The sequence below is a fragment of the Hippocampus zosterae genome, chromosome 5 (genome assembly GCF_025434085.1).
Source record: "Hippocampus zosterae strain Florida chromosome 5, ASM2543408v3, whole genome shotgun sequence".
Classification (NCBI taxonomy): Eukaryota; Metazoa; Chordata; class Actinopteri; order Syngnathiformes; family Syngnathidae; genus Hippocampus; species Hippocampus zosterae.
In genome coordinates this window covers 18,286,773-18,312,987 of record NC_067455.1, presented here as the reverse complement: position 1 = coordinate 18,312,987, position 26,215 = coordinate 18,286,773, and the positions used below count along the sequence as shown (strand labels likewise).

The 26,215-nt window shown below is 42.0% G+C and overlaps 1 protein-coding gene across 3 annotated transcripts in view; it reads right to left on the bottom strand.

Annotated features, from left to right (window-relative positions):
* The window catches only part of ncalda (neurocalcin delta a), a 39,432-nt gene extending 13,517 nt beyond the window's left edge, over window positions 1–25,915 (bottom strand). Inside the window, exon 1 of one of the 3 annotated variants that reach the window (XM_052065607.1) lies at window positions 25,619–25,915. The gene's annotated coding sequence lies outside the window, so the exon portion shown is untranslated. Of the gene's footprint in view, window positions 1–2,700; window positions 2,861–25,618 lie in introns of those variants that run through there. The other 2 variants (XM_052065605.1, XM_052065606.1) reach the window with 2 other exon arrangements.
* Window positions 25,916–26,215: the final 300 nt, after the last annotated feature.

Genomic DNA, 26,215 nt, shown 5'->3' with positions numbered 1-26,215 from the left:
CCTGCATGAGTTTTCTCCGGGTCCTCTGGTTTCCTCCCACATTTCAAAAAACATGCATGGCATGCTGATTGAACACTCCAAATTGTCCCTAGGTGTGCGTGTGAGCGTGCAGGGTTGTTCGTCTGTGTGTGTGTGTGTGTGTGTGTGTGTGTGTGTGTGTGTGTGTGTGTGTGTGTGTGTGAGAATTGAACTTTGAGACTCCTGCTTTAGCTTATTTTATAGAAAGTGTTGGAAAGCACCTACTCCGCAGTTTTGTTAGGGAAGTTTAGTCTCGTGAGCCAATCTCTTTTTTCCGCAATGGATGCTACAGCTTCTTGTTGACTTTGAGACTTGGCTTGTAGCCGATGTGTGCGCATTTTGAGCATGACGTCTCTGATCCACTGGTTGAAGGACACTTTGATTTTCTCCTCTTTCATCTCAAGCTGCTTCAGACAACAAAGCGTGTGATGGAAAGGTGGTTAGGACTGCACGACTGTCCATGTTTTATATATGTGTTGTGTTTATTATTTTACTTTATGTTAACTGTTTTGTTAAGCGCTTTGTTACAGCTGCCGCTGTTGTGAAAGCGCTATATAAATCAGCATGTATTGTATTGTATTGTGTCACTGTCGTCTGACTTTTACAGGACAGTTGGTTGATGGAGGGTAAAGAGAGCTTCAATTGGCTCTATATAATCCAAATAAGTCTTCCAGAAGCTACTAACTTATACAGTCAAACCTCGGTTTTCGTCCATAATCCGTTCAAGAAAGCTGTTCGAAAACCGAAATTGCTCGAAAACCGAATTCACGCTCTTAAAAAAAAAAAAAAAAGGTTTATTGCACGTCTGCTCACAATGGAAAGCAACCTGAGGAAGCGTCATTTCCTCATTAAGGAAGGCTTTGTTTTTGTTTTGTTTGTTCGAGAACCGAAATGCGTTCGTCATCCGAGGCATGAATATCAGATAACGGGGGCCAATCATGTGATTTTATTTTTCTTCATTTCTAAAATCAAGATTACAATATTTTATGGGATTTGTTCATTTGAACCACTGCTGATTTACAGGCGCATAAAAATAATATCAATAATATTTTCGGGATACCTTCATTGGAATAATAAAAAAATTTGGATAAATCAGACAATTTGGATAGGTTCCTTTTTTTCTTCATAATAAATTCCCAGTGTATACATCAAGACTCAGGATTGACAGAAGAAAGCAAATGACTCGAACTCTGACGTGGCTGCAAAAAAAACGTGATTAGGACATCTCTAAGCTCTTTTATATTGTATCAATCATTAAAAACCTTTTTTCTCCCATTATATCTGGACTAAGTTGTTCAGGAACCCAAATTGTCATCAGAAAACACTTTTCTTTACTTGGCAGGCAATGCAAACTAACATACATTTTTGTGCACCACCAATCCTGTTCAGGTTCACGATAGCTGATTACAATGGCCTCTACCAGCTGATTACAATGAAAAGAAGGTTGTACCCTGGACTCGGAGTCGGCAGTTAATCACAGGGAATATAAAGAGGCAACCATTCACGCTCACATTCACGCCATCACTGAGTGGGAACACAACCCACATTGCCGGTGTTAATGTCAGGTGAGTGAATCGTGCCACCCCCAGCAACATTTTAACACTTTACAAATTAATTTCCATTTTGATTCAGATAGAAGTCAAAGTAAAAGAGTCAATCTTAACAATACAGAACACTTTGAAGACTCTCTTAACGATGAATCTTTCCATCCTTTTTCTCTGACCGTATATCCTGTTGATAACTGAAGCAGGGATCTGGAGTCAATGACAGCAGACTTGGGGCGAATTGCAGGACTACTACAAGCCGCATTGGTCACCATTGACGCTCACAGCTCACTGACTGAGAACCGGGCGGCTGCACCACCACATCACGATAAATCCTCATTCGAAATAATGCCATCGCTATTTCATGGGCTGTCTCTTCTGCATGTCCCACTGACTCCTTTTTATGGTCACATTGTAAATAATCAGAGGCAGGCATTAACAATCGCCATATACTTTATTACATTTACCGAAGTCGCTTTTTGGAAACGTGCTTCTCAGAGGGGTTTTAATTCAGCATTCTTTTTACTTGTACACGAGTACTTTTGTTTAAAACAAACAATACCTTTACTCTGTTACAAATGAATGACAATTCTGCCTGCTACTTGTATTATTTTTTTATTGAAATGTATTTATTATTCCTTGCCACATCCATTTTGGCTCCTGAGAGAGACTTATCTCCTGTGACCGTTTCACCAATCCAATAGTGAGATGTTTTGACTTCATTTGACCCATCGAACAGAGCCAGGCAGACAGTCACAGGACTGCACCATGATGACACACAGAAGCAAAATTTTCAAAGAGACTCAAAGTGCAATGTTACAGAAGTCTGTATTGAGCTTACAGATAGGCCTCAGCTCACGATAAGTGGCACACCAAACGGATGGACTACAAAAAAAAAAGAACAGCTATCTAGCTATTGAAAGGGTTTTGTTCATTCAAAAAGAACAGGAAGAAAACGGATTCAATGATGGAAGTTGGCAGAACAATTATTACAAACTTAAATCCATCTTACGAAGTTCAATGTAATAATACATAAAATGACAACTGCCTGGTGAGCCGAAACCTTCCTTTAACGCGAGTCACATAATTTCAAAGTATCGGCGTTCACGCAAAAGCAATTTTTGGCTCCGCTACCCACCTCTGTCAATAAGGACACAGTAATTGTGGTACCAGGGAAGCGATGGAACAGAATAAATGTTGGCGCCGGTCCGCAGCATAGTTTCACACAAGGTTACTCGCAGGCTCAGCCGCTACAAGGGTTACAAATGTGAAAAGGAAGGATAACCAAGTTGGGCTGGCCCTTCTGCACCATTTCCTGATGTTGACTCACAGTAAGCGACACCCATTTGTTGATGGGGAACTGAAGACTGTGTGATGAACTGTGCTAGATATTGCGGTTTGTTAAAGGCAGTTTCCAAATGTTCACCCAGATCTTAGCTAATGCTTGCACTGTAACAAGTTGCATTCATGGAATTGCATGAAACTATTGAGCGCTACGTTTGGAAACACTTAAGTGTAAAATCCCAGCCAGTGCTCCCAGAGATAGCTGCATATTTGCCAAACACATCTGTTAGTCCTTCTCTAAAGTAACATCAAAAGGCAAATTTACTGTTTGTAGAAGTGCATGCTAAGCAGCCAAACATGGTAATGTTTTTGTTGGTGAAAGAGCTTCCAATTTTACAAGGGAAAATGTAATGTCATCACAGCTCTGATAAAGTATGCAAAGTAAATCAAAACAGGACACTTTTCTTTCCTTGACAAATGCTTTTTAACAGAAACGTATCTGCGGAATCAATCACGCTTCTTCAAATCAAAAGTGAGCAAATACATTATCATTCAAACTAGACCGACTGCGAGTCATTCTGCAATAAAAGAAGGTCGGCGATCTGACTTACTTTTCGATGACATAACCTCACATTCGCACATTCACCAGTTAAAATGATCATTTAAGGATGTGAAAATTATGGTAACCGCACATAAAAACATTTTGTAATGTTGCCTGGTTTAGTATTGTGAAAGTCGATGGCTGTGGAATGTTAGTGTTGCAGTATAATAATTGGAAAATTGTAGTTTGAATCTTGGATTCACAGAAAATGCACAAAAATATGGAGGTTGAACTGTAAGCATGCATGATTTTGAATAAGATCCTATGGTCAAACCAAACGCGAATTAAAGCAATGTTTTGCCATCAGCTTGACCATAGCAGAAGATTTCACCTTAATTGAGCTTGGTTCAGCATGCAAGAAAGCATCAATTAGGTCGGCGCAGACTCCAATGCAGATGTAATGCAAATTAAAATGCGGGTAAGATGGCAAAATCCAAACAGTGAAATCGACTACTTTCAATCAAGAGGTATAGTTACATTTTCATTACAGATGTTTTGTTTATTTTCCTAAACAAATTGGAGGTCGACTATCACCCCAGAAAAGAGAATTACAATTTTGGGATTCCACTATAATAGTCACATATGCCGTGTCATGGAACTTACACAAATATATTAATGCTACCCCTCTTTCCCTTCTTGCACCTTATTTCCATACACAGGAGCCCTTTTACTGCAACCGACACTCTTTTTAAATCTAATAACAGTTACCATAGCAACATTGTGTTCATTGATGAGCTTTCTGCCTGAATGCACTGATATGTTCATCCGCAAATACATGGATTTACTCTTAGCTAAAACAGAGGCTGGGACTGCATGATTCGTGTGTCTACTGTGTGGTGTGGAGGCTATGTGTGGGTGAAGGTACGTGAGGTGAGTAGCAGGCAGCCTATTGTGATGAATACAGTCCTTATGATGGTTGAAATGGAAGAAGGCTCTACAATGTCAGAAACAGCAAAACAAAATGAAGTGAGGAATAAAAATCCCATTATTGAATACACTTGCTACCGTTCAGGGTTTTGCCTGCATTCAACATTGCATGTTTTTTTAATCTGTATACAGTCCCTCTATAGCAGAGATTTTCAAATATTGCAGATGGGTCTGGAACATATCCCACATGATTAATGGGGGTCCACTGTATACATTTGTTGCATACATTTGTTTGCCGTTTTCTGATACAGACATGAGAAGTCGTAAGTATGTTCATTCATCCATGCCCACTGTCACGTTGCATCGTGGACCCCAAAAAACAGGCAGGAGGGAGGAGATGGTGTACTTGAAGTGTATTGCTAAAACACAGAAAAATACATCCACAACGTTGTCCAAAAAACAGAAAGAATCCAAAGTATCAAACAAAACCCAGGCTGGAGCTAAAACTAACAGTCAACAAAACATGATCCAGAACATGACAGCTACAGCAAACAAACAGACATGACAGCAACAAAGAATCAGCAACAATGACCCGACAATGAGTGTTCGGGCGGGAGTCCTTTTATAGAATTACCTAACGACCAACAGGTTTGCAGCTGCAGGGGGGAGCCCTACAGTGCCACCTACTGGTCCCACACCGAATCATGACACCTACGGGTTGTACCTGTGAACTTAAGGGCCAATCATCACTTTTGTGACACGATGGGATGAATGCTGTTCACGGGTCCAAGGTCATCATTAATCAAAATTGGTCATATTTTGAGAACATAAGGCCCACGATCTATTCTCTCTTCTATCTATAAACGTTACATAAATGTTTCTTTGTCTGAGATATAAGACACATCTCTAATGTACTTTGAGCACTGAAACAAGAAAGGCAGCAAAATTATGCGCATCCATAAAAATAAGAAGAGTAAAGAAACCTTCTGAAGATTAAACTGTGACAGTGTCTATCCTAATTCTGGTTGTTTCAATTGAACCATTTTGTTCCCCTCAATGTTCCGCCAGAAAAAAAATCCTTAAAAAAAGTTGCCTGCAATCCCATGCCACAGTGTTTGCATCTATTCACCAAGACTTGGATAATGATGTTGTAATCCCATATGTTCCTGTAGGCCCATAAAGGTCAAACTCCTTGAAACATTGATGAGAATGTGTTGACCAGGCAAGATCTGGATGGAGGGTGAACATACCTTCGAATTTTCTCCCTCCTTCATTAGGTTGCCACAGTAACAGACCTCGCAAAAGGATGAGTAGGCGATCGAGCATCACTGATTCAGTAAAATGGATGGAACCAGCCAGACGATAAACTCAATTTCGTCATCACAAAAAATATTACAGTATTTCTCTTGTGCTAAAGATGATGTAATAAAAAATGAACATAAAACAATACTGTAGGAGATGTGTGGTATTTTCCAGAAAGATTATGTCATGGGAAAGAAAAAAAGGTGTGAAGGGTACAAGGGCAGTGGATTCAGCACCCACTCAAGTGAGACACACTTGACAACTATTTTGGAAGGTAATCAGCTCAGCTTCCTCACTGCTTTGTACTTCCAATATTGTTCATGGTGAATTTGTTGAACATGTCGTTAGGGCTCTGGTCGGCCTGACATAACAAAAGGACCTGGCAAACGCTAGGAATGTCACTGCCTGGAATGACACTACATTTGCTGTGAAGATGAGCATGAGCATGTTTTGAACTGCTCAAATTCTCAAAACAATGTGTCCTTCTTTCTTTTTGACAATGGGGGAAAATGCAAGAAATATTTCAACCACACCTCAAGGCCTTCATAAACTATATAGGTGTTTCATCAGTTCAAAATCCTACACTCGTAATCTGAAATTTACACACACTTGATTTTTTGAGTTCACCGTTAATAAACCAAGAAAACCTTATACTTTAAGAATGTCCAGGCAGCGGGACAGTTAAGAAATTTTCAGATGGACAATTACAATATTTTTCAGACCAATCAATGATCATGATTTTAGTTTAGTCTGCATCTAGCATGTTTTCAATCAAAAACGTTTTTCTGGGTATGAATATAAGACAGTTGTAAAAAAAAAAAAGTGTGTGATTTGCGGTCGGGACTATGAAGTACATCAGTGTGTTGTCAGAATATAACTGAAGCTTCACATTACATAGGCTTTGATCAATTATATAGATGATAAACAGGAGTGGGCCCAGGCCTGACCCTTGAGGCACTCCCTTTGGTAATGCAAGAGACATAGATGTATATTGCTCTACCTGCAAAAACAGTGTGCAGTAAAACCAGCAAACACTTTCTGCAGTTTCTGCAGACAGACCTACTCTCGGTAAACTTTTATGAACCGTTCTTGTCCCGTTAACATACAAAATACATACATTAATTTGAAAAATAATATTTTTGTTCTTTTGATCTAATCTAAAATTATGCATACAGGTATGTATGCACAGTGAAGGTACACCAATACTGTATTATGGTGTAAGGTAATTTGGGTTATATTTATGCAAGACAGTTCACATTGATAATTGGTGACAGGAGTGATCGCACAGATTCTACAACACATTCAGTCTGGGTGCCAGTGCATATCTAGAACTCTGTGTTGTTTCAGAGTGACCACCTCCAAAATGTGTTGGGGCCACAGAAAAGCTGACACTAGTGAAAGGAACACAACTTACAGTGTCGTGTGTGACCGTCACAGTGTGCCCGTAATAACACCTGCTTATTCATAAAATGATCAGGAGTGTGCAATGCAATGGTGGTTAAAAAGTTGTTAGTCTGACACCTATAATTAGAACAACCGGAGCGAGTGTCCAGACATTGAGATGTGTATGCCACTCATAACTACAGTGTATGAATTATGGCAGTAAGTGAGAGCAGTCTCGAGGCAAAGCCTGAATCGGGAGATGGTTCTCATTAAGTATGCCCCCCAGGGATGGACCAGAGCTCGCTTTGCTTCCTGTGCAGAAAAAATTAGAAACAGGACACAGCATCATGGAAAATAACCAATAGAACGGAAGTCACATCAGGAGAGGTCAGTAGACAGGATGACTCCAAGGAGCTAGGATGTGTGTGAAAGGTTTTTAAAAAAGTATTTCTCAAAATACAGACCGCTGGACAGTTTAACTTAGTGGTATGAGAGTTGTGTGCTCACCCAATAATGATTTACTGTATATCTTAACGTTGTCTTTTGAAAGCATGAAAAACAGACATCAATCAAAACGTATGGTAATAATTAAAATAGTCATAATAGTCAAGAAATATAATCAAAAATCATATCAGGAATAGATTATAAAACAGATACTTTCTCATGAGAAAGAAGGAGCACAATCTAAACTGCCCATGCCTGATGGAAACGACCTTCAAATTCAGCTAAGACAGAGGTTGCGACCTCTGCAGTACAAAACACCAGAGATGTGTTCCTCGAGCCGGTCCTTGGCCTCGAGGACCAGCTCGAGGACCGAGGGGCGGTCCTTGGTCCTTGGCCTTGGCCTCGGAGTCAAGTCCTTGGTCCTTGGCCTTGGCCTCGGGAGTCAAGTCCTTGGCTTTGGCCTCGGATTGCCGGTCGTCGGACACAATTAGGGATTAGAGCATCGAATCCCTTGTATAAGGACCGCAAAAATCACGAAGGAATCTAATAAATTCCATCCAAGGAAACCCATATTGATGGATTAACTGGCGCTTTAAGAGGGGCGTGTCTGCCACTGACAGGTAACAATAAGCGCAACGTATAAAGAGCGGCATCACAGTTGGTTTTAATCACGGTTTGTTGCGTTCACGATCGGTAGTTTAAATAGCGTGTAAAGCCTTTCTGTAACAGTGGTGTCTTTTATTTAATTATTTTTGCACAGTCGTCACGTTTGTGCGGTCGCACTAGAATGTTTGTTTGAACCAAGTAATTTGCGTTACAGCTGGAGTCAATAATGTCGGCACTTCACTTCTGGGTTTGCCCGTTGGGATTTGGAGTCCTTTTGCTCGATTCCAGTTATGTTTGCCGAATGCTTTCTCATGTTTGGAATAATGAATATTGATAATACGTCGTTTAACATCAGGGTTGATTTAATTATTTATTATTATTATTGTGAAGTTGAAGGTATTAATTAATTTAGTTAATTAATTAGTGGTCGTGGTAATAATAATCGTACTCAGAGAATGGTTAGAGATTCAGCCATCTCGTTACCTCTGCGTCCCGCGTCCTCGACGCATAATTTTCCCACATGACGCACAGTTCCAAACAATGTGGGTTTTTGGGACGCAAGGAAATTTCTCGGTCAAAACAAAGAAACAAACAAAAAAACGATGGCAAGGCTGAGGATTTCACAGTAACAATCATTACCGGTAGCGTGTCGTTTCCGTGTTTTTCACGGTACCGAAAAATAGTTTAATTCTAAAAGTCACCGCATTTGAATTGACTGTGTGATCCACGCGATTTCACTGCGCCTGCATGTGCGTTTTTGATGTGGTGTGGTGTGTGAGTGTGTTTCTTCTAATTTACTTTCGTTTTGTTTTGTTTTCAGTGTTGGGGGGGCAGAACAGATGACGTTATGTGCACATGCGGGTTGTTACTTTAATCCGCAAACTGAGGAATCGCGCGGATTAAAGTTTGAGATGGCGCCGAGAAAAATTCCACAAGGTCTACTAATTACGATATTTAAGAAATGGGAATGCTTGTCTGATTTTTCATATGAATTGTCCAAAGGGCGTATCACTAAACTCACCTGTGACGTATGCACAGAACGCGAGAACGAAATACGACGCGAGGCACGATTACGAGGCAAATTGGTCATTCGTAGGCTAATCACTGTGAAAAATATGAAACAGTATTGGTTATTCTATAATTTACTGGTTGTAGCATGGTAACTTTATGAATAAAACATTCGTCCCAAGGTGTAGTAATGCTAATGTTAACTGTTGGTAGAACTAAGGATGACGTGTGTTAAATTCTTTCGTCAAATTGATCGTAGATTACACATGCATCCTCATGGGAAGAGGATGTCAAGCCACATCAATACTTACCTGTATTAATGATTACCAATCAATTCATCTTTGCAGCATGAGATTGGAAAAAATACTCTGATGATGCTACATGAGTACACCAGTTTTTGATCCATTTATTTTTTGGAATAAACCTCGAGTACACAGCTGCTGATGTCATGTTCATTGTTAATGCATAGTTTTCAAACATTGACACTTGAAACATTATACTTTTGAGTTTCGGAATTCTTGATTATCAATATCAGTCAAAATAGAAAAATGGGTTCCCATGATGAACGTTTACGGAACCCAACATTTGTTATCGTGGTTTCCCATTGGGTAATCCGACGGAACCGAAAAACGGTTACCATGAATTTCCGAAATCCTCAGGCCTGCTCCTGAATTATTTAAATTTTTGCAGCATTTGTTTATCATTGTATGTATATGTTGTTGTTTGTGTTATTATCATATGCAATTGAATAAGTAGACCCTTTCAGAATTTGAAATTTGGGACTCTCTCAATCCATTATGCCACTCATACTTTTCTGATCAGCGAGTCCCTGGGACTCTCTGCCGGTAAACTGTAACATTTTCACTGATTACCAATTTTTTTGCAGTCAGTGATTGACTTCTATGCAAAGTCATTTCTCAACTTGTGTTCCGTGCCATGTCATGCCTGTTGAGTGTTGATTTACTTCATATGAAGAAACTACTGCACTAAAGCATTAATTCATAAATGTATACCATGATTTTTTTTTCTCAGTATAAATAACACGTACCCTGACTGTTCTACTCTTTGAATAAAAACACTTCATTCAAGCGTTAGGGAGTGCAAAGGGTTATGATGGAGGGGTGTTGCAAACCATCAAGACCTGCCAAGTGGTATGATAGCATTGTTTTATACATGTCCTCGGCTAGGCCTCGGTTTCAAAATCAGTCCTTGGTCCTTGGCCTTGGCCTCGGAGGCAAGTCCTTGTGCCGTTCACAGTGTTCACTATCCATCCATCCGTTTTCTGCTGCTAATCCTCACGAGGGTTGCAAGGTTGTAGCCGTCTTTGGGCAGTCTGTGGGGTATACCCTAAATTGGTTGCCAGCCAATCGCAGGGCACACATAGACAAGCAATCATCTGCATTCCCACTCACACCTAGGGATAATTTTGAGTGTTCATTAACCTGCCATGCATGATTTTAAAATGTGGGAGCAAACCGAGCGGCCCGATGGTGCAGCGGTTAACGTATCGACCTCACAATGCAGTGGTGATGGGTTAGATCCCGGCTGCCCTTCCTGTGTGGAGTTTGCATATTCTCCCCGTGCCTGCGTGGGTTTTCTCTGGGTACTCCGGTTTCCTCCCGCATTCCAAAAACATGCATGACAGGTGGAGTTAACACTCTAAATTGTCCCTAGGTGTGAGTGTGAGCATTGATGGTTGTTCGTCTCTGTGTGCCCCGTGATTGGCTGGCAACCTGTTCAGGGTGTCCCACACCTACTGCCCGAAGATAGCTGGGATAGGCTCCAGCACCCTACCGCGACCCTTGTGATGACAAAGCTGATCGGAAAATGGATGGCTGGATGGGAAGAAACTGGAGTACCCAGAGGAAACCCACACAGGCACGGTGAGAACATGCAAACTCCACAGAGGAATGCCTGCCCTGTGAGGCTGTCATGCTAACCAGTCGACCACTGTGCCACCTCATGATTACTAATCTAGAATAAGTATTCAATGAACCTAACATACATGTGTCTAACTGTGGGAGGGGGCTGACATAATTCTTGGGGCTGTGTATGCTTAAAATAATAGTGGTGGCCTAGCACATTCAGAGCTAGATTGGCCATCTGGCTAAGAGGGCAGATGCCCGGTAACCCGGCGTCTTTTGGGACTGACCCAGTGCTATTTAACTATTATTTTCCTCCATTTTCCCCCAAGAGACCGAGGCACAGTAAGGTAGGAGCCCATTAACCAATTTACAATACAGAATCAACATCAGTGGCAGAGCTATTGGGTCGCCTCGGGTGGTCAGGAGTCATCAATCCATCCTCACAAGCGTCTGATTCTTACAACACCGTATTCATGACAGTGGGTGTTGTGATGAATAATTTAAGGGGTCAAAATGTTTCGTTTAATTGACAACTTATCAATTATCAAATGCATTGACAACTATTTGAAAAATCAAGTACAGTAATCGTTAGAAGACATTGTTTCACTTCAAATTGTTGCACCCTCTTAATCTGATTTCTGTAGTTCCTTCATGAATGCATATTGAATTATCTTCTGTGTTTAATCAAAATCAGACATTTTCAACCATCTCCTTTTGTTTTGAAAATCAGTGACCAAACCAGCAACAGAATCATTTTCAAAAAGGTTGGTGAGTACAACAGTCCCTCTTGTGTGATGTTGCTTAATTGTTTTTTTACATTTTATTTATTTTATTACTAACCAATTATAAATAATAATTTCTTCATAAACAGTAATCAAGGGGAAAAATATTCTTATTTTACACTTAAATGCCAAATCACATTTTATCAGATTATTCGATTAATCAATTGAACAATTGAAAAAATCCTGAAAATGTTCGATACTGACAGCCCTATATACAATGACTTCTTAATTACAGAGAGGGTTGCAAGAATGCATAGGTGTGTATGCGAGCCTGTCTAAGCCAAAATTGCCAGGGCCAATTTCTTTGTTCCAGTCCAGCCCTGGTGGCATTCATTTGCAACACGGTGAAACACTACATCAATACCCAAAAGATAAGCAAGGTTAAATTGAATTTTGTTGACTGCACAGATGGTTAGCATTAGCCAACAACATTAACTTCTGAGAAGTGCTGCACTTCAGTGCTTGATGAAGTTGTGTCAAAGTGTTTGTACTTTCATTTCATTTCCAAAATTCTGGAAAAAGTGGTGCACATGCAGGTGAAACTTTTCTTGGATGAACATAACATCTTGGAGGTCTTCCAGTCAGGTTTCAAGACGATGCATAGCACGGAGTCAGCCCTGTTACGCGTTTCTAATGACATCCTCCTGGCAAATGACTCTGGAGACCACGTGTGTCTGGTTTTATTGGACTTAACTGCAGCATTTGATACAGTGGATCACAGTATTCTGCTGACTCGTTTGCAGCACTTGGTGGGCATTGGAAGCAGTGCTCTTGAGTGGACCTTTTGTCTCAGCCTTGGCTGCTCTGAGTCACGCACTGCTCCCCTGTCATGTGGTGTTCCACAGGGCTCAATTCTGGGGCCTCTGCTGTTCTCGTTGTATCTGCTCCCATTGAGTTCCATCTTAAGGAAACATGGTATTCCCTTCCACTGCTATGCAGATGACTGCCAGATCTATGTCCCACTGAGCAAGAAAGACGCCTTCTCATTAAGGCCACTCCTATCCTGTCTGGAAGAAATCAAAACCTGGATGGCACAAAATTTCTTGAATTTCAACGAAAAGAAGACAGAGGTGATATTGTTTGGTCCCAGTGGCCCTTGTACATTCCATCCTGTAGACTTGGGCCCCCTGTCTCCTTATCTGAAATCAACAGTCTCAAACTTGGGCCTTAAACTGGACAGTGATTTCAAACTCGATCGGCAAATTGGTGCCGTTGTAAAATCCAGCTTCTTTCACCTTAGACAGCTGGCCCAAATAAAACCTCTCCTCTCACATGAACACTTTGAGACAGTAATTCATGCCTTTGTCACATCCCGGCTGGATTACTGCAATGCCCTGTACTTTGGAGTCAGCCAGTCCTCCATTAAGCGCCTTCAGCTGGTCCAGAATGCCGCTGCTTGCCTCCTGACTGGTACTCGTAAGAGGGAGCATATAACTCCTACTCTGGCATCCCTTCACTGGCTCCCCATTCATTTTAGAGTTATTTTCAAGATCCTCCTCTTTGTTTTCAAATCTGAATAATCTAGCGCCACCTTACCTCTCTGAGCTCATCCGCCCCTACACACCTGCCCGGCGCCTCAGGTCTGTGGACCAGTACCAAGAACTAAACTGAGGCTCAGAGGGGATCGAGCCTTTTCTGTTGCTGGTCCCTCTCTCTGGAATGACCTCCCACTGAACATTCGGCAAGCCTCCTCGCTGCCCATCTTTAAAGCCCTCCTCAAAACTCACTTGTATTCTTTGGCGTTCGACTCAGCATGACTTAGATTTGTTCTTGATTTTACTGCTTGGTGCTTTCTACCGCCTTTATTACCGATTCGTCTTACTGTTTATTGTGTATGTTAAATCGCTCCATGCACAGCACTTTGTATGCAGCGGTGGCTATTTGAAAGTGCTCTATAAATACTGTTGACTTGACTTGACTTGACATGTGGAGTAAAGGTAAAGCAAGGCAATGCAAGGCCTTGCGGCTTTATTTCTGGAGCACGTCATACACACGGCCACTCAATGTACTTCACAAAAGCAAAGACACAACACTTGAAAGCATTGAGCAACACAAACAAGGTTCCGTATGGGAAGCATGGTTCTAGGCCCTGAGGTGACCCGTTTAAAGTGCCTTCACTTTAATTTTGGATGTTAAGCAGCAATATATCTAAATACAATTGAATTGAATTAAAAAGGAAGATAGATATTAAGGCCAAATTTCCTATAATATCAAACTGCCTGGACGGTATTGTGGTCAATAGAAAATGGCGCTGAGGGTGGAGGAATGTAAAGGCTTTGAAAAAAATTCAGGCCAGTTCTGAGTTAGCATTTTTTCCCCCCACTACATGTTGGTGGCTGAGTTTTACCAGGGTATTAATCTGAAGTTAACAAAAACAATCATGATTGGAATTCCTTTTCATTCATCCCAGGAATGATCTAAAAATACTAATAACTATTAAATATCTATGTTGAATAATATCTTATATTTTCCATCCATCCATTTTCTGATCCGGTTATCCTCACAAGGGCCGCGGGGCATGCTGGAGCCTATCCCAGCTGTCTTTGGGCAGTAGGTAGGGGACACCCTGAAATGCTTGCTAGCCAATCGCAGGGGACGCATAGACAAACAACCATCCACGCTCACACTCACACGAAGGGACAATTTAGAGTGTTCCATTAACCCAGGGGTGTCCAAACTTTTTGCCAAGGGGGCCAGATTTTATGTGGTAAAATGTCGGGGGGCCGACCTTGGCTGACATTCTTTACATTGAACAACAATATTGTTCAACAAAGTCTGTTTCACATTTCCATTTTTATTTTAATTTCAACAATCTTAAGAATTTCTTCTGGTTCATTTGAAACAGGTATATCACATGCAACTGCTTATTCACTTGACTTTTTCTTAAACGGAAGTCTCCTGAGTGCAAATTGATTGATTTTAAACATAAAATGTATCACCATGACTTTTCAATAGTCACAAAACCTTTGACTCGAACAACAGGGAAATGAACAAGCAATACACATATCCACAACTGCAAGGACCATTTGAAATATGACATGTCAGTCAATATAAACACGGAGTGATGTCTTGTTAACTCGTGAGTGATGCCCTCTAGTGTCTAAATGCTATTACTCATTTAGTGAATGATATTACTCATTTAGCCACTAGAGGGAAGCAGTACTCTATGAAACATCACTGACCAGTCTACGAGACCTCAGTCAATGCAACACGTGTTCCATTGCGCCCAACCTGCGGGCCAGACGGCACTGATTTTATGACAGGGGGCGAGGGCCGGATGAAATTCGACCGCGGGCCGGATTTGGCCCCCGGGCCGGCCTTTGGACATGCCTGCATTAACCCGTCCTACATGTTTTTGGAATGTGGGAGGAAACCACAGTATCCGGAGAAGACCCAGGCAGGCCCAGGGAGAACATGCAAACTCCACACAGGGAGGCCGGAGCATCGAACATTCCACCTCTGCCCTGTGAGGTCGACACGCTAACTACTGCACTACCGGGTCACCATCGTATATTTTGTATTATCAATATCAATGTCACATCTGTTTTTGAAAGGAATCACAGCAAATCACAAAAATGTTTTAGGTATAGTTAGGTTAAAAATTACTTTTAGGTTAAAAAAATACTTTTTGTTCTAGACATGATAATTTATGGCAGCTAGAAAAATTTATATCACAAACAGTAACATTTTCTGATGAAATGGTGTCACTTTTAATAGTCCAAAAAGTAGCAACAGAGACATCATCTTCCTTTTTATCATTTGCTTGTGGCCAGCATGACTTTTCAGTGAGTGGGAATTCCACTCTGAGGACAAAAATAGAACATCTGTTTCCCATAGGTCCCACAAATGCATGAGAGCCTATAGGCCAGGGTTTTCCTTTCCAAATGAGCCATGACACCATGCATGCAGTCTTTAGCTGCAGACGACCCCTTTGTGCATTCTTCAACCACATGAAGTGGGATTTCACTCAAATGACCCATGACCCCCCTTGTCAAGAACTCAACTGCAAAGTGGCAAAACTCTGAGGCAGGCCAGCTCTCCTTTGCATCCATGTCATGTCACTCGGCATGCATAACTCATCAATTTCAGGTGACATGGTCGGCGCCTTTTGCAAAGAGGAGAAAGAGTAAAGAGAGGCAACAGAGGAGCGCTTGTTTAATTAGTGCTCATGCATGTGGCGCGAAGGATCTCAAGGTGTCAATTCAAGAACACAAACTGGAAAGTCGTAAAGTTGGCCATTTGAGTTTGCAGCTGTCCTTTAGGGGTGGATCTGGCTGTACTGAGGTGGGCATCAAAGTTGAACTTAGAATCGATTGCTACCAAACTTGAACCACATATCGACAGATACTCAACATCATAAAGCTGACTGAGAAAATACTAAGATGTGCAAAGCTGTTATCTGGGAAAAAGGTGCCTACTTTCAACAATCTAATTATAAAACATTCAGCACGGTGGACAACTGGTTAGCGCGTTGGCCTCACATTGCAGAGGCGCAGGGTTCAAATCCGGCTCTGGCCTTCCGACGTGGAGTTTGCATGTTCTCCCCATGCCGGCGTGGGTTTTCTCCAGGTACTCTGGTTTCCTCCCACATTCCAAAAACATGCATGGCAGGCTGACTGAACACTCGAAATTGTCCCGAGGTGTGAGTGTGACCGTAAATGGTTGTTCGACTATGTGTGCCCTGTCAACCAATTCAGGGTGCACCAAGACAGCTGGGATAGGCTCCAGCACGCCCCTCGACCCTTGTGAGGTTAAGCGGATCAGAAAATGGAGGGTTGGATGGACTTGTGTGGAGGATGTTTGGATGTTTAAAACACCGCACACCAATGTCAGTTTGGGGGTTGACATTTCTGTGCAGTGTTTCACAAGGGTGTAATGATGAAGGGTGTAATGGTAATCGTGAACAGAGTTGTGTTAATCAGAAGCAAACTGAGAAGATTCGTTACGATATTCACTAATAAAAACTTGTCCAGCGCCCTCAAATTCTGTCGTATGTACTGCATCCACCATATTTCCTGTCTTGCGCCACACTCAAGACCAGCAAATTTTAGCTCGTCAGTTAATCAACTGTACATTTCTTCATGTTCCCATAAATACACCCGATGGCCTGATTATAAATTACATTTTCCCTTCCAGAGACACTTTCAGGATCCCAGCCAACAGTTTTTTGGGGGGGAATGACCACATGATCCTCATACTCGTGAATCATACAGAAACAAACAAACTACGCCTCATTTCCATTTATTTTTGAAAATTGGTTTGAACTGCACATTTAAGTTGATGTGTAAAAGCACATAAGTGAGCCACACTGCAAGTTTGTGATGCAACTACACCTAATAGCGTTTGCCTCAAACAGGTGAAACAGTTAATATTTGGCAACCGACACACAATGCCCCGGTTGCTACAGAGCTTGAAAAGTTCTTAAAAAAAGATGACCTGGCTGACAATAGGAAGGAAACTATTAAAGGTCAGTGAATTGTGTTGAATCGTATGGTTAACAAAGGGCTAAGTAACTAACACAATGGCAGACAAGTAAGTTTTGACATTTGTGGAATCCACTGAAAATAGTCTCAATCTGAGGGATGGACATTATTTGTTGATTAATACAGTCAAATCTCGGTTTTCGTCCATAATCCGTTCCAGAAGGCTGTTCGAAAACCGAATTGTTCGAAAACATAAACCACGCTCTTTAAAAAAAAAAAGTATTGAACACGTCTCCTCACAATGGAAAGCGACACGAGGAAGCGTCATTTCCTCGTGTAAGGAGGGCGAGAGGAGTCAACTGGTGCAATCAAGTGCGCTCAGTTTGTTCGAGAACCAAAATTTGTTTGTCATCCGAGGCATAAAAAACTCTAAATTTTTGGTCGAAAACCGAATTGGTCGAGAACAGAGACGTTCGAAAATCGAAGTTTGACTATATTTGATTGTTAAAAACCCTTCCCCCTGGTAACTGACATAACCGAGTGGTCACTGTGCGATTCCTGATGAGTAGAGATTTTTAATCCCCCGCAACCCCATGAACGTTTGTTTTTTTTAAAAAAATTGTGGATCAGATTATTACACTTTAGGTATGTTTATGATTAGCACACTACATCACAGATGTTCAATTGGGACTCAAATTGGCTTTATATGAAACCTTGGTCATTAAAATTTTGAGCACTTTTGTTGTTTCTACTTAATGCCAACAGTGGTTAACTTATTTTTACACTTTTCTGGACATTAAGAAGGAAACAATACTACTTAAAACATTGCCTGTATGGTTATTAAAATTTTTACAATGGCCAGATCAACCCTGGATTAATTTTCGCTCCCATTACTTACTTCCAATAGGGAATGTTTCATTTTTTGAATGATAAGAGATCAACCAGCATCGTGAAATGGAATCTGGTTGGCCTCAGAGGTTCAACATAACAAGGAATATTTTGTGGAGTCCAGCTTACTTTTGTCAAAATAAAAGACTATTTAAAAGATAATTTAATACATTGTTTAATTATTATTAAATAAAAGATTATTTAAGCCTGACTAACCATTCAGTGTTTGAGAAGAATCTGATTCAAACTTAATTCGTGCAATATTTGTCTGCTCTCTCATCTGTTAAATTCCTTTCTTTCTCACTTGGATTTTCTTTCCATCTCTTTCTATCTGTGATCATAAATCACTGGTTAAATAAACTGCCTTCAAGTTAGTTTCCACTAGTGTTACATGAGCCCTCTTAAGTACAAAACAGGATGTTGAAGATACAGTACTTTCAGAAGCTCAGCTGAACATATGATATTTTACTTCCTAGAACTTTGAAAGTTCAACTACAATAAATGTAGCATCCAAACCATTATGTGCAGTTAATATTGCAGCTCTGCATTATGCATTCACTTCTTGTTTCTGTATTTTCACGACTATAAGGCGCCATTAAAAGTCTTAAATTTTCTCCAAAATGGACAGGACGCCTTATAACGCCGATCGTGTAGTGTATGCGCCGAGTTCCAAAGCCTGACTGAGAGCACTTCTGGCCGACACGCTGATTATACAGAGAAAAAGCGGACGTGAGTGACGACAGGCATGCGGAAGTCCGCCAATGAGTGAAAGGTGGGCGTGTAAGAGGACGCTAAATGGCATGCCCCTAACAGGTACCAGTCGTGTGAGTGCCTTGTAAAATTGCTAAATAAAGTACAACCGAACTCAGTTTTGCTTCCGTTGCCTTTTTAAAAACATGTTTTTAGCGTGTGTCCGTATGTCTTCGCCGCTACCGTATGCTTTAAGCTAACATACCTGGTATGTTTTAGCGTGCATGCATGCTACCGTTTGCTTCAAGCTAACGTGTTTTTAGCGTGCGTGCATGCCGTATGTTTAAGCTGGAATATGTTTTGCCATGCCTGGCTGCGCCCAATAATACAGTGCGTTTTGTGTATGTGTCAAATACAGAAATAGCACCCGTACGGAGACTGCGGCCAACAATACGGTGCGCCGAATGGTAGTGAAAATACGGCAATTTAGTTCCCACCAATAAATAAATAAATACAGTGGATCCCTGCTATTTGTGTGGTATAGGGACGTGGCCACAAATCGCGAAAAATCACCTTATGAAGAAAATATTGGGGAAAACCCCCCACTGCACTGTCTCCCATTTCTTGTTAGTGAGGATGGGACATAACATTGTCATTGTCAACATTCGAGAAGGATGCAGCATTGGAAATTGAAAGTTGTGTCGACAGGTTGAATGCATCTCTTTTCTTGGGGAACTACAGGCAACAAAAAACATCCATCCATTTTCTAACCCGCTTATCCTCACGAGGGCATGCTGGAGCCGACCACAGCTGTCATTGGGCAGTAGGCTGCGGACACCCTGAACTGGCTGCCAGCCAATCGCAGGCCACACATAACAATTAGCGCTCACCCACACACCTCGGGACAATTTAGAGTGTTCCATTAATCTGCCACGTATGTTTTTGAAATGTCGGAGGAAACTGGAGTACCCAGAGAAAACCCACGCAGGCACGGGGAGAACTCCTGTGTGGAGTTTGCATGGAATCAAACCGTGCACCTCTGCACTGTGAGACGGATGTGGTAAACTTGATTGTACCATGCCGCCTGCAACAAAACACAGTTTTTTACTAATATGTTAATTCTCAAACAAATTACGTTTCAACAAAGTTGTATAACAAATAACTTCTTTTTTACTCAAAAATATGTGTACTCAGTCAAGATGTCTTTTGAACCTAACAGCAATATAGCAATGAAACTATGGAATTCTATCAAGTATCCAAGGTTAAACATTAATAGGTGGCCCAGTGGTCGGCTCGTTGACCTCACATTGCAGAGGCGCAGGGTTCGATTCCGGCTCCAGCCTTCCTGTGTGGAGTTTGCATGTACCCTCCGTGTCTGTGTGGGTTTTCTCCGGACACTACGGTTTCCTCCCACATTCCAAAAACATGCGTGGAAGGCTGACTGAACACTCAAAATTGTCCCGAGGTGTGAGTGTGGATGGTTGTTCGTCTCTGTGTGCCCTGCGATTGACTGGCAGCCGGTTCAGTGGGTACTGCGCCAAATGCCCGAAGACAGCTGGGATAGGCTCCAGCATGCCCCGCGACCCTTATGACCCTTACGGTTCCTAGTCCGTCAGGATATAAAATTCACCACTAAGTGACATCAATTTAAAAAACACCACAAGCCGGGTTTCTGGGTCGGGTACATTGTGATGGGAGACATCATCAGTACATTTTGAGATGCAGCGCAGGATGGATGAAGCATATTCCTCCAGGTCTATTACACTTCCAAAATAGCTGCTTCTCTGAACATTTGTGCACTAAAAGAAGTCTTGAAGCACAGATGCAGCATCACTGGGCCACACCTAGAAGCTCTAAACAGTGGGCTTGGACCATTTCCCCATTGGTTTATTGGCTGGGGCCATCAGTATGGTGATGTGGTAGCTTGGGCCAGCTCATGTGAGGGCACAGGAGGGATCTGTCTGCACCACGTGAGTTTGTATGCACACAGTTCCAGGATGTTATTAGCCCATGTTGGTATGGCACCATGCTGTTGAGAGTGTCCCGCCAGTTTTGTGTGGTGAAAATCACCTGCAACCACATATAATACCACTGGTTGCTTGGATTGCAGGGAACGATTGGAGTCGTTCGGTTATGCCTGGCTTGTGTTCGTATTAGCATGAGCTCTGGGACCAATGCAAACTGCAATGATGTAAACAGACGTGAATTCGTGATGCAGGTACTGTGACCAGCTTCTAAGACTCAAATTCTCGATTTCCTCAGGGCAATGGCTCCCTCGCTATAAGTCCTCTGTTTGTGCGCCAACCTTTGTTGATATCGATACAGCGCCCCCAAGTGGGCATCACAGTCAGCTCAGAATATCAAATAGTTTTAGTCCATCAAGCTTGAAGACTGCGTCGGGCATGTTGTCATTTGGGCACGTTTCCATCAAACAAAGCAAGAAACAAGTCTGCATCTCCCTGGGACCACAAAATTAAATCTGTTTTCTTATCCATTGAGTGAGCGTTAGCTAGGAAGATTGACGGTATTGGTGGCGTGTTAGCCTTCAGTTGAGCTAACCTTCCAGCACGTTTACCCTGCTTTTGTTTGCGCGAGCAATGCTTTCAGTTGTCCCTGTCTCCCCGTGCTGTGTATCTTTCTATTCAAAGGAGATGCAGTCAGGTGGAAGTACTTTTCAATGCAGATGAAATAGCCGTCACTGAACTCTCTCTAAATTGGTTTCTACTTAATCCGAGCTATACTTCATGCAAGGGATGAGCATTGAGATGGCTCTGAAATCGCCTTTGATATCATTGTAAAAGGGCCTCATCCTGGGAGCTAAAGTAGCCAGCCGCTGCACTTGGGGGCATCAAAAGCGTATGTACAATTATATATGGAAAAAATCAACTTCGAAAAAAGTCATAAATTATTCACACAGTTATGTTATAATAGCAACCAATAAAACATTGTTTTCTATTCAGCAAAGCAAGTAAATAATTTGGCATATTGATCAAGAAATTAGAGTGTATTTGTTTTCTGTCATTTTTCAGGGAAAACACTACATTTGAAATTCATGAACAGCATATTTTAGGATTAAAGTAAGTGAGGTCCAGAGAATGGAAGGACGGCTGAATATAATTATGGGTAAAAGATCTTGTACACACTACTGCATTAACAGAGGAAAATAAAAAGTAGGTTTATCTTTTGACATTTCTACACTAAATTAGTTTTTGTGGCCTACCACTCTGCAGCTAAAATAAGATGTTCAAAAGAAAATGGTCATGAACTGGATTTTGCATTTACATAAGTTAGCACAAATGACAGCGCGCGTGTGCAAACACCCACACCCACACACACACACACACTCACACACACACACACTTGTTGCGGTAGGCTGCAGGATGTCAGATAAGGCTAAAAGTAAGCTATCTCCCTGCAGTGGTGGTGGATTCAGGAGAACAACTGCTCTTTATATTCTCACCGACAGTACTGTATATTGTTTTTTTTTTCCACGCCAACTCCTTCACAATATATCTATCCATCTATCTAGGAGTATGTAGTCAGTCCATTGTATTAAAAACATTTTTACATGACTATGTGATTCTGAAGAACCTACTACCTGCAATTACAGTAAGTAACAAGAATACTTCCAGTGCAGTGGCTACTATGAGACAAACACAGTAAATTACAAGCCCCAAATCTCCTCTTAGGGAACGTGAATATAAATATAAACCTTCAACAAGACAAAATGACCTGCTACTTGGTCTGGCCTCACAAAATTGGAGTGGGGAAAGGGAGAAAGCGATTTAAAAAAAAGTATCACAGCAATGAAGAAAGCAAAGACAAAAGTAAGCAAAAGTGGGGAGTTTTATAGGAAAATTGAAACACTTGTTTCTCCTATTTTCCGTTCTCTCTGAGCTAAATGTGGGCTGGCACGCTTTTGTTTGCTTGAACATTGGCACTTATATAATAGCTCTGTGTGTAAAAATGATGTCAGCACTAAAATTAACCCCTTTGAAAAAACTGTTGTGATTACAGTTTTTGAATTCACAACTGATGAATTTTAGTTCAGAACTTTAGCAGGACTACTTGCGAAACAGAAAATGGATGGATGGATGGATGGAACAGAGCTCCAACCAAGACGTCGACCCTCCTCAGCCGAGTGTGGTCGCTTTCAACGCGTTGTTTTCGGATGAGTGGTGTGAGTGTACCCCCTGGAAGTGGATGTGGGAATTAAGAAGTCAAGCTAACACTTGATTGCAATCTAATAAAAATGACCTACGAACAATTCAGCTTACGAAAAGCCTTTGGGAAAGCATTGTGTTTGCATATCTTGGTGACTCATGGGAGAAAACAGATCCGGCATCAAAGAGCCTGCATGTTAGCTGCTCATTTCCTCAATCTCTTATAAATCAGTCATGGAAAGTCTCATCCTTGTGATATTTTCTGAGGTTGAAGTGGGCATAAGTAGATATATTCACATCAGTTTGGGTGCTGATTGAGCGGCATTTTTGGAAATCGTTAGCAATGTATGTACAATCAAGTCAAGTCAAGTCAACAGTATTTATAGAGCACTTTCAAACAGCCATCGCTGCATACAAAGTGCTGTACATGGAGCAATTTAACATGCACAATAAACAGTAAGACAAATCGGTAATAAAGGCGGTAGAAAGCACCAAACAGTAAAATCAAGAACAAATCTAAGTCATGCTGAGTCGAATGCCAAAGAATACAAGTGAGTTTTGAGGAGGGCTTTGAAGATGGGCAGCGAGGAGGCTTGCCGAATGTTCACTGGGAGGTCATTCCAGAGAGAGGGACCAGCAACAGAAAAGGCTCGATCCCCTCTGAGCCTCAGTTTAGTCCTTGGTAATTCTAACAAAGTGTGGTCTGAGGCGCCGGGCAGGTGTGTAGGGGCGGATGAGCTCAGAGAGGTAAGGTGGCGCGAGATTATTCAGAGATTTGAAAACAAAGAGGAGGATCTTGAAAATAACTCTAAAATGAATGGGGAGCCAGTGAAGGGATGCCAGAGTAGGAGTTATATGCTCCCTCTTACGAGTACCAGTCAAGAGGCGAGCAGCGGCATTCTGGACCACCTGAAGGCGCTTAATGGAGGACTGGCTGACTCCAAAGTAAAGGGCATTGCAGTAATCGAGCCGGGATGTGACAAAGGCATGAATTACTGTCTCAAAGTGTTCATGTGAGAGGAGAGGTTTTATTTTGGCCAGCTGTCTAAGGTGAAAGAAGCTGGATTTAACAACGGCACCAATTTGCTGATTGAGTTTGAAATCACTGTCCAGTTTAAGGCCCAAGTTTGAGACCGTTGATTTCAGATAAGAAGACAGGGGGCCCAAGTCTACAGGATGGAATGTACAAGGGCCACTGGGACCAAACAATATGACCTTTGCCTTCTTTTCGTTGAAATTCAAGAAATTATGTGCCATCCAGGTATTGATTTCTTCCAGACAGGATAGGAGTGGCCTTAATGAGAAGGCGTCTTTCTTGCTCAGTGGGACATAGATCTGGCAGTCATCTGAATAGCAGTGGAAGGGAATACCATGTTTCCTTAAGATGGAACCCAATGGGAGCAGATACAGCGAGAACAGCAGAGGCCCCAGAATTGAGCCCTGTGGAACACCACATGACAGGGGAGCAGTGCGTGACTCAGAGCAGCCAAGGCTAACACCAAAGGTCCTGTCAGCTAGATAGGACCTAAACCACTCAAGAGCACTGCCGCCAATGCCCACCAAGTGCTGCAAACGAGTCAGCAGAATACTGTGATCCACTGTATCAAATGCTGCAGTTAAGTCAAATAAAACCAGACACACGTGGTCTCCAGAGTCATTTGCCAGGAGGATGTCATTAGAAACGCGTAACAGGACTGACTCCGTGCTATGCAACGTCTTGAAACCTGACTGGAAGAACTCTAAGATGTTATGTTCAAGTCAGACTTGACTTGACAATGCTTTCGAATGAACACATTTAGGTCCGATTAATTTCCTGACTCCAACCAAGACATGGGAAGAAGGAGGGCGATGGGGGGGGCGTGGCTATAGTGCTGACGAGAAAGGGGTGGTTTGTGAGTAGTCAGTTATTTGCTAATTTCTCCAAAACCAAATTGAAAATGCTAGCTAATATAATTTTGCCGATTAAAAAACTGAAGTTGAGCTTTTTAGTGAATAGGACCATCCCGGCCGGATGATCCCTTTAAAGCTTGCAGCTAGACGAGTTGGTTTGTGTGTGAATGTGTTGCAAAGATGGGGGAGGGGGTTCTTCAGTGTGACCCTCATCAAGACAAATTCGAGGGTATTCTTACCATATTCGTGACATGCGCTTTTAAATCATAATTAAAATTGATATGAAGACTAGGAGACATACACTTCATGCCACTCATTGTTTCGCATTCTCTCCAAGGGGGGCAGGTGGCAGCTGCACAAACCAACCCCCCCGTCTTTTAAATCTCTCGCATGCAGAAGAAACAGCTCCGGCCCACAACTGCCAGCCTGCAACTAACATTAGAATGCTTTGAGAGGAAAAGCCATGTGGCGCAGCGAATCACTCGTGGCTCGAGAGCACAAACACTCAGCCTCCGTAATGATCGCACTCGCCTGGGCATACCCCCTGCTTTCCCCCTCATAACTTCCCTGCAGCAGCTTTGAAAAAAAGATCAGATAGAATGCAACTCGTCTTGTAATCAGTATGCGATTTTATTTATCATAACTAAATGTTTCCTAATCGTATTATCTGCAGGTTACCAAAAGCAGGTTAACAACGAGATATTGAATGCCCCCCCGGCCCCCACCCCGAACAAGTATAGGAATCTTCTTGCTATGGAACCAAACGCAGAAACCTTTTCAGTGCTCTCAGCAGTGGTTCTAGACGCAACCACTAGTCACTCGAATAATGCATCATAAAAATAAATACCCATGGCGCTTACCTCACTTTGTAGCGATGTGCAAATTGTTTAGCAGCCCATCATTCAACACTCTGTACACCAAGTTCGTGGAGGGAGAAGAGGAAGCAACAGGCGAGAATAGTAACGGTAAAAACAAAGAGCGATTTAAGACCAATATGGGCTGAACGAAAAACTGACTGGATAACTGGATGACAGAGACACACAGAGACGTCCAGATACTCTTCGTTGCAGCAAGCTGGTTTGTTAGAACAAATGCGCGCGCGCACACACGCACACGCTAACGCTCTCCCTCGCTCGCCTGTTCGGCTTGACGTCAGCACAGTCACGTGACCTCACTCTGGAGTGGAAGGGAAATGCAATGGGAGGGGAAACGCGAAGAAAAAAACGACACAGAAGCCCGCATTGCCATGGCAACAGGAACACTGCTCTGAAATTATTTCAATAGGTCAACACACACATGCACACACGCACACAAACACACGCATGCTCCCACACAAACACGCAAAACTGAGTGGCACAAATGACACGACCCGTGAAGAAAACGGGGGCTGGCAGTGGTAAGAGAAAGAAGACATGAATAAACTGAAAAAGGTATTGGAATTGATTCCTCTGTTCATT